General features: G+C 45.0%; 1 pseudogene; it reads left to right on the forward strand.

Annotated features, from left to right (window-relative positions):
* The first annotated feature begins 8,067 nt into the window (after positions 1 to 8,067).
* On the forward strand, positions 8,068 to 8,197 carry LOC144495425 (U2 spliceosomal RNA; annotated as a pseudogene).
* The last annotated feature ends 1,194 nt before the right edge of the window (positions 8,198 to 9,391 follow it).

Genomic DNA, 9,391 nt, shown 5'->3' on the forward strand with positions numbered 1-9,391 from the left:
TGGTGATACATCCTTGTACCTATACTCAAAAGCTCTTGCAATGAAGGCCAACCTACCATTTGCCTTCCTAACTGCTTGCTGCACCTTTACACTTTTTTTCAATAGCTGGTGTATAAGGACACCCAGGTCCCTTTGGAGATTAACATTTCCCAATCTATAACCATTTAAATAATACTCTGCCATTTTGTTTTTTCCTGCCAAAGTGTAACCTTCGCACTTATCCACATTTAACAGTATCTGCCCTGTATTTGCCCACTCACTCAATTTGTCTAAATGACCTTGAAGCTTCTTCATTTCCTCCTAATCACTTACAATATCACCTAATTTTGTGTCATCAGCAAACTTGGAAGTATTACATTTGATTCCTTCATCCAAATCATTGATATATATATATATAGTGAAAAACTGTGGACAATGCATTGGTCCCTGTGGTACCCCAATTGTCACTGTCTTCCACTTCAAAACAACCCATTTATTCCTACTCTGTTTCCTGCCTGCTAACCAATCCTTAATCCGTGCCATTATGTTACCCCCAATCATAAGTACTTCAATTTTGCACACTAACTTCTTATGTGGGACTTTATCAAAAGCTTTCTGACAATCCAAATACACACATCCACTCGTTCTCCCATAACTATTCTACTGGTTCCATCCTCAAAAAACTCAAATAGGTTTATCAAATATGATTTCCATTTCATAAATTCATGTTGTCTTTATCTAATCCCATTGATATTTTCTGAGCGCCCTGTTATCATATCCTTTATAATACACTTCAGCATTTTCCCTCCTATTGATGTTATGGTCTGTAATTCCATGTTTTCACCCTCCCTCCATTTTTTAAATAGTGGGATTACATTTGCCTGCTGGGTCCGTTCTAAAATCTACAGAATTTTGGAAGAGACAACCAAGTCATCCACTATTCCCATGGCCACCCTAGGGACCCTAATATCACCACCACACAGCCAATGAAAAGGAGTGATGAACCCAAGAGCATTAGAGAACATGCTCCAGAAAGGTGCAGTTGCCAGATGATTGATTATTGCAAAGGACACAGCCGAGGTGAAGTTTCAGGAACAGGTAAAACATGTGCTGCCTTGAAGAAAGCCTAGGCCAGTACTTGAGTGTCCTACGCAGGTATCCCCTCCTCCAGAGACAGGGACACTACAGCTGAATCATATAATCATATTAACGCAATGAAAGTTGCCTGATAATGGTGGAATTACTAGTAAATGGTTCATCCCATGAAGATTGAGGTGGACATGGGATCAGCAGTCTCTATTACCGGAGAACAGACCTAAAATCACCTCCAATTGGGCATCCAACTCTTAAGTTTGAAAGATATGAAGACCAGGCTAGCCATGTACACAGGGGAACCTTTACAAATAAAAGGCATCAAAGTGACCCCAGTGACTTATGGATAGCAATCAGCCTGTCTTCCACTCACTGTTGTACAGCGGTACAGACCAAGACTTATGGAGAGAGATTAGCTCCAGCAGATCTGGCTGAACTGGTTGGAGATCTTCTGGCTAAGCATGGGGAGAATGTACAAAGTTATTAGTTGGTACACTGGAGTTTTTCAAGAGGGCCTGGGAAAAATAAAAGGAGCCAGGCGAAGATCTACATTGATCCCAATGCTAAATCTAGGTATTTCAGAGCCGTACCAGTCCCCTACTCCATGTTGGCAAAGGTGGACTAGGGTGCCTTGAAAGCTTGGATATAGTAAGGCCTGTCCAATTTGCAGAATGGGCCACTCCAGTAGTCCCTACTCTTAAGCCCGACAAATCAATTAGTCTTTATGGGGACAACAAGTGAATAGTCAATCGGGTCTTCAAACTCGATAGGTACACCATGCCCTGAATCAAAGGTTTATATGCTACGTTAAAAGGCAGCAAGACTTTCTCCTCGTTGAACATGAGCCATTTCTATCTTCAGCTTGAATTAGACGAAACCTCCCAGAAATATGTGACAATCAGCACACGTAATGGACTCTATGAATATGCCTGTTTGTGCCTTGGGGTCTTATCAGCGTATGTCATCTTCCAAAGGGTTATGGAGTACATCCTTCAAGGGCTACCCAAGGTAGCAGTATATTTCGATGATGTTTTGGTCACAGGGGCTTCACAACAGGAACACCTTGTCAACCGAGAACAAGTCTTGCAAAGATATTCCAGAGCAGGAGTTCACTTGAAGAGGGAGAAATGTGTTTTCCAAGCGGCCAAAATAATGTATTTAGGCTTCTGAGTAGATGAGAAGGGGTTACATCCAATAGAGGATAAGGCCATCAAAGAAGCACCCAACTCCAAGGAACACCACGGGGTTAAAATCCTTCCTGGGGTTAGTCAATTGTTATAGAAAATTCATCCCAAATTTGGTTTCCATGCTGGTTCCCTTGCATGCCCGACTCTGAAAATAACAGAGGTGATCCTGGGAAGCTCTGCAGGCAGAGGCTTTTCCTAAGGTTCAACATGAGTTACTGTAATTTAACTTACTGGCCCATTTCAACCCTAAAGAAAGAACTTATGTTGACTTGTGATACTTCCCCGCATGGGGTTGGGGCAGTGCTGTCAAAGAACAAAAAGAACAAAGAACAAAGAACAATACAGCACAGGAACAGGCCCTTCAGCCCTCCAAGCCCGCGCCGCTCCCTGGTGCAAACTAGACCATTCTTTTGTATCCCTCCATTCCCACTCTGTTCATGTGGCTATCCAGATAAGTCTTAAACGTTCTCATTGTGTCAGTCTCCACCACCTTGCCCGGCAGCGCATTCCAGGCCCCCATCACCCTCTGTGTAAAATACGTCCTTCTGATATCCGTGTTAAACCTCCCCCCGCTCACCTTGAACCTATGACCCCTCGTGAACGTCACCACCGACCTGGGAAAAAGCTTCCCACCGTTCACCCTATCTATGCCTTTCATAATTTTATACACCTCCATTAGGTCACCCCTCATCCTCCGTCTTTCCAGTGAGAACAACCCCAGTTTACCCAATCTCTCCTCATAACTAAGCCTCTCCATACCAGGCAACATCCGGGTAAACCTCCTCTGCACTCTCTCTAAAGCCTCCAAGTCCTTCTGGTAGTGTGGCGACTAGAACTGGGCGCAGTATTCCAAATGCGGCTGAACCAACGTTCTATACAACTGCAACATCAGACCCCAACTTTTATACTCTATGTCCCGTCCTATAAAGGCAAGCATGCCATATGCCTTATTCACTACCTTCTCCACCTGTGACGTCACCTTCAAGGATATGTGGACTTGCACACCCAGGTCCCTCTGCGTATCTACACCCTTTATGGTTCTGCCATTTATCGTATAGCTCCCCCCTACGTTAGTTCTACCAAAATGCATCACTTCGCATTTATCTGGATTGAAATCCATCTGCCATTTCTTTGCCCAAATTTCCAGCCTATCTATATCCTTCTGTAGCCTCTGACAATGTTCCTCACTATCTGCAAGTCCAGCCATTTTCGTGTCGTCCGCAAACTTACTGATCACCCCAGTTACACCTTCTTCCAGATCGTTTATATAAATCACAAACAGCAGAGGTCCCAATTCAGAGCCCTGCGGAACACCACTAGTCACAGGCATCCAGCCAGAAAAAGACCCTTCCACTACCACCCTCTGTCTTCTGTGACCAAGCCAGTTCTCCACCCACCTAGCCACCTCCCCCTTTATCCCTTGAGATCCAACCTTTTTCACCAACCTACCATGAGGGACTTTGTCAAACGCTTTACTAAAGTCCATATAGACGACATCCACGGCCCTTCCCTCATCAACGATTCTCGTCACTTCATCAAAAAACTCCACCAGGTTAGTAAGGCATGACCTCCCTCTCACAAAACCATGCTGACTATCGTTAATGAGTTTATTCCTTTCTAAATGTGCATACATCCTATCTCTAAGAATCCTCTCCAACAACTTCCCTACCATGGACGTCAAGCTCACCGGCCTATAATTTCCCGGGTTACCCTTCCTACCCTTCTTAAATAACGGGACCACATTAGCTATCATCCAATCCTCTGGGACAATACAAATATTTGCGTCAGAGGTCCAGCGATTTCATCTCTCGTCTCCCTGAGCAGCCTTGGATAGATTCCATCAGGCCCTGGGGATTTGTCAGTCTTTATATTCCCTAAAAAACCTAACACTTCCTCCCTTGTAATGGAGATTTTCGCTAACGGGTCAACACTCCCCTCCGAGACACTCTCAGTCAACACATCCCTCTCCTTTGTGAATACCGATGCAAAGTATTCATTTAGGATCTCCCCTACTTCTTTGGGCTCCAAGCATAATTCCCCACTTTTGTCCCTGAGTGGTCCGATTTTTTCCCTGACAACCCTTTTGTTCCTAACGTATGAATAAAATGCCTTGGGATTCTCCTTAATCCTGTCTGCCAAGGACATTTCGTGACCCCTTTTTGCCCTTCTAATTCCTCGTTTGAGTTCTTTCCTACTTTATATTTCTCCAGAGCTCCCTCCGTTTTTAGCTGCCTGGACCTAACGTACGCCTCTCTTTTCTTTTTGGCCAATCCCTCAATTTCCCTGGTTATCCACGGTTCTCGAATCCTGCCCTTCCTATCCTTTTTTACAGGCACATGCCTATCCTGCAGCCCTAACAACTGTTCCTTAAAAGACTCCCACGTGCTAGATGTGGATTTACCCTCAAACAGCCTCTCCCAATCAACAGCTGCCAATTTCTGCCTAATCCCACTAAAGTTAGCCTTTCCCCAATCCAACACCTTACCCTTGGGACACATCGCTACAAAGGCGGGATGGAAAAACCCATCACATATGTCTCAAGGACCCTTTTGGATGCGGAATGAAGGCATTCTCAAATTGAGAAGGAACAGTTGGCGATTGTATTTGCTGTAACTTGCTGTGGGCGGCACGGTAGCACAGTGGTTAGCACTGCTGCTTCACAGCCCCAAGGACCTGGGTTTGATTCCCGGCTTGGGTCTCTGTCTGTGTGGAGTTTGCACATTCTCCTCGTGTCTGCGTGGGTTTCCTCCGGGTGCTCCGGTTTCCTCCTACAGTCCAAAGGTGTGCGGGTTAGGTTGATTGGCCATGCTAAAATTCCCCCTTAGTGTCTTGAGGTGTGTAAGTTAGAGAGATTAGCGGGTAAAATATATGGGAGTAGGGCCTGGGTGGGATTGTGGTTGGTGCAGACTCAATGGGCCAAATGGCCTCTTTCTGCACTGTAGGGTTTCTATGGAATTCTATGAAGAATTTCCCTCAATACATCTACAGTAGATTTGTTCTATAGTTTTACCAACCATAAACCTTTACTGGGCCTCTTTAAAGAGGACAAGGCAATTTACCCCCGTTACTTCCACTTGGATACAGTGCTGGGCCTTGTTATTGGCGGTCTACGAATATTTTCTGGAACATCGCTCTGGAACCCTGATAACTAATGCTGATGCACTGAGTCGCCTCCCATTGCCCACAAGCCTGGCTCCTTTATCAGCATTGGAAGAGGGAATGATGACCCTGAACTCTTTGGAGACCTTGCCAGTGTCAGCAAGGCAGATTAAAGCCTGGAACCAAACAGATTCAACCTTATCCAAAATCAGGCACATGATCCAACACGGTGGATTCCAAGGACAACCCTCTGAAGAAATGAAACCCTACCTCATTGAGAAAGCTGAACTTAGTGTTAAGGAAGAGATCATTCTTTGGCAGTCCCGAGTTATTGTTCTGGCCCAAGCATGATGTCCAATATTAACAGAGCTACATAATGGCCACCTGGGAGTATCAAACATAAACTGGCCAGGAGTTAAATCTGGTGACCTGGGCTGGACTCTGACATCGCAGACTTGATAAAGCAATGTGACCTGTGCCAGGAAAATCAAAACTCCCATCCTCAACTCCCTCCATCATTGGAGTGTCCTGGTAGGCCATTGGTGTGTGTGCATGTGGACTTTATAGGTCCCTTTATGGACTCTATGACTTCAATCATGATGGTCACATTGGAGGTGAACCATATGAGCTCCATGACTTCTCAAGCTATGATCAAGAAATTACAACAAAGCTTTAGCGCACACGGAATACCAGAAGTCCTGGTTTCCGATAACGGCACGGGTTTTACTGGCGGTGACTTACAGCACTTCATGCTCTCCAATGGTATCTGAAATGCCCGAATGTCATCTTATCACCCATCATCAAATGGACTAGCAGAACGGGCGGTTCAAACCTTTAGGAATGGTATGAAGAAACAACCGGTGGCATCCATGGAGACCAAACTGGCACGGTTTTTGTTCGATTACAGGACCACACCACACACCACAACAGGTGATGTTCCAGCAGAGCTATTGATGGGATGATGTCTTCATACCAGATTGAGCTTACTGTTCTCAAACTTGGTGGGGAGGGTGGAGTCTCAGCAGGAAAACCAAAAAAGAAACTATGATTATGCAAAGACAGAAAGAACTTTTGCAACGTGTGATCTGGTTCTTGTAAGGAACTTTGGGGATGGCCCTAGATGGGTCCCTGGGATCGTTATGGAGAAAACGGGACTCGTCTCTTATAAGGTCAATGTTCAGGGTAAAACCCCAAAAAAGCACTTGGACCATCTGAGATCCAGGGTGTCCAAGTCCGAGCAGGCCCCACTACCGGGCTGCCTCAAGGTGGAGATTACATGACTGTAAGCCGCAGTCACAGCACTTTCCTTTAGTGTATAATAAAGGGTGGAGTGGCTGATATTTGGCTGAATCAATACAATACTTCTGACTCTTGGCTTGCACGATTAGTTCTGAGATCAGCAGCTCTGAGTGGAGATAAGAGATTCTAATTTCGGACTCTTGGGATTCTGCGTGCAGAATTCCAGAGTTCATGTTGAGTTCCGCAGTCAGTTCGATGGCTTTTGTTTTATTTAAGGAAGGAACCAAAATAACTTTATGTGATTGCTCACAGGATGATTCTTCTCCAGTTTTTCACAGATCCTCATTGACAGGCTGGAGCCCTGCAGAGACCCGGTTATTTTAGTATCCTTCGGAGAGGATATGCATGATCAACAATGTGAAGGGAGCACCTTACATAGATTTACACTGGATTTAATCACTTTTTTTTCTAGAAACGAATCACAGGCTGGCTAGGAATTTATGTTTGGTCTCTGTTGAAAGCTTAACACTCATGTATGACATGCATTCTTGGCAAAATGGAATTTGGAGACAGCAAGGTATTTGGCAGGATTATCAGAAGCAATGTAAAGGCTCCATTCATGGACCAGTAAGGACACCCAGTGATTAGTTGAGCAGTGCAACTGTGCTGAGTTAGTAAGTGAGCACTGCACGGTGTCACACTGCTGCCTCACAGTGCCAGGGATCCGGGTCCAATTCCAACCTTGTGTGGAGTTTGTACGCCCTCACCGTCTCTGCGTGGGTTTCCTCCGGGTGCTCTGGTTTCCTCCCACAGTCTGAAGAGGTGCAGGTTGGGTAGCTATATAAAATTGCCCTTTAGCAATCCAAAATGTGTAGGTTAGGGGGATTAGTGGGATTAAATATGTGGGGTTACGGGTGCAGACACGATGGACTAAATGACCTCCTTAGGTACAGTAGGGATTCTATGATTCTAAGTGGGCTACAATTTGTCACAATTTGTGTTAGGGCAGTGCTTTCACTCCTGATTGTTATCCATTGGGCCCTACTGTAACAGGGGCAGTGGAGAGTCAACTACACTGTTGTGGCTCTGGAATTGCATGTCGGCCAGACCAGGTAAGGATGGCAGATTTCCTTCACTAAAGGACATTAGTGAACCAGATGGGTTTTTCCGACAATCGACAGTGGTTTTATGGTCATCAGTAGAATCTTAATTCCAAATTTTCTAAATTCAAATTCTACCAACTGCCACGGCGGGATTCGAACCTGAGTCTCCAGAACTATTAGTTGTATTTCTGGATTAATAGTCTAGAATACCACTAAGCCATCACCCCCCGCCTCCCCCCACACACACACCACCCCCCCCCCGCCCCCCCCCCCCCCCGCCCCCCCCCCCCCCCCCCCCCCCCCCCCCACTAGAGGAAAGGAAATCTGACTCCTTACCTGGTTTGACCTACATGTGACTTCAGATCCACAACGCTTCTCGGCCTTTTGGCTAAGATCAAGTGTAGTATCGGATCTGCACTTGGTTGAGGTCATGAGGTTACGCTGAGGCTTCATATGTTTCATATGAAGCAATTTTTAAAAGCGGCATCTCGGCCTTTTGGCTAAGATGCAAATGAGCTCAGGTCTTGGAGGAGGATCCTCCCCCTTCTCCAATCAGCTTGACTCATGTAGATCAGGCCCAGGACAGGGTGGCTTAGTCACCCGCCCTGTCTTGTCAGCCTGGATCGGAAATGTCTCAACTTGTTGGGACTCTGAATTGGATTTGATCTGATTGAATTGGAAAAGTATGAAAAAAACAATGATTTTGATTCTCAAATGCCCTCTGAAATGGAAGGCAGTTAGGGATGGGCAATAAATGCTGGCCCAGCCAACTACGTCCACATCCCACAAATGAATAATAAAAAATTGCAAAGAAAGGCATTAGCCCAGAGAGGAGCTGTGGGGAGAAAGTTGGTGAGAAAAATAAAAGAGATTTAGGGCCAGATTCTCCGCCCTTGCTGCAACTGGGATTCTCTGGTCCGACTGAGTGCCAAGTTTCTCTATTCATACTGGCAACTGTGACAGGGTGTGAACAGTCGAAGAATTCCTGCCTTAAAGTGAGTAACTCATTTGCATATCGTCAGTCCTCCATTTTTGCTGAAAATTTTATCGATTTGCTACCATTTTGTAGAATATGCTAAAGTTCATCATTGTTTTTAATCGCAGGTCAAACACAAGTGAAGAATGCTTTCTAACTAAATTTACTTTAAAACTTAACATTCGCCTTTGCTTTGTTATGATGGCAACTAATGTTCACAAGTAAAGATAGACAAGATATCTGAATTTTACTCAGGACATAGTTGGGATGGTGGATTGTATAGCAGGAGGGAAATACACAGGGACTCCTCAGCATGAGTCTCAGGCTATTTCAATTCAGCCACTCATTTTAATAAGCCTGCTCTGTTTCCAGCTCCAAACCAGTAGCAGTGATTTTAAAAAATTAATTCTTGGGACATGGGCGTCACTGGCTGGCCAGCATCTGTTGCCTATCCCTAGTTGCTCTTGAACTGAGTGGCTTGCTAGGCCATTTCAGAGGGCAGTTGAGAGTCAGCCACATTGTTTTGGCCATAGAGTCACATGTAGTCCATACCGGGTAAGGACATTAGTGAACCAAATGGATTTTTCAGATAAGCGACAATGGTTTCATGGTCATCAGTAGATTTTTTATTCCAGATATTTTTTACTGAATTCAAATTCCACTAGCTGTCATGACAGGATTCAAACCCAGATTAGCTGCGTTTCTGGATTAATAGT

Source organism: Mustelus asterias, chromosome 6 (assembly GCF_964213995.1).
Source record: "Mustelus asterias chromosome 6, sMusAst1.hap1.1, whole genome shotgun sequence".
Lineage (NCBI taxonomy): Eukaryota > Metazoa > Chordata > Chondrichthyes > Carcharhiniformes > Triakidae > Mustelus > Mustelus asterias.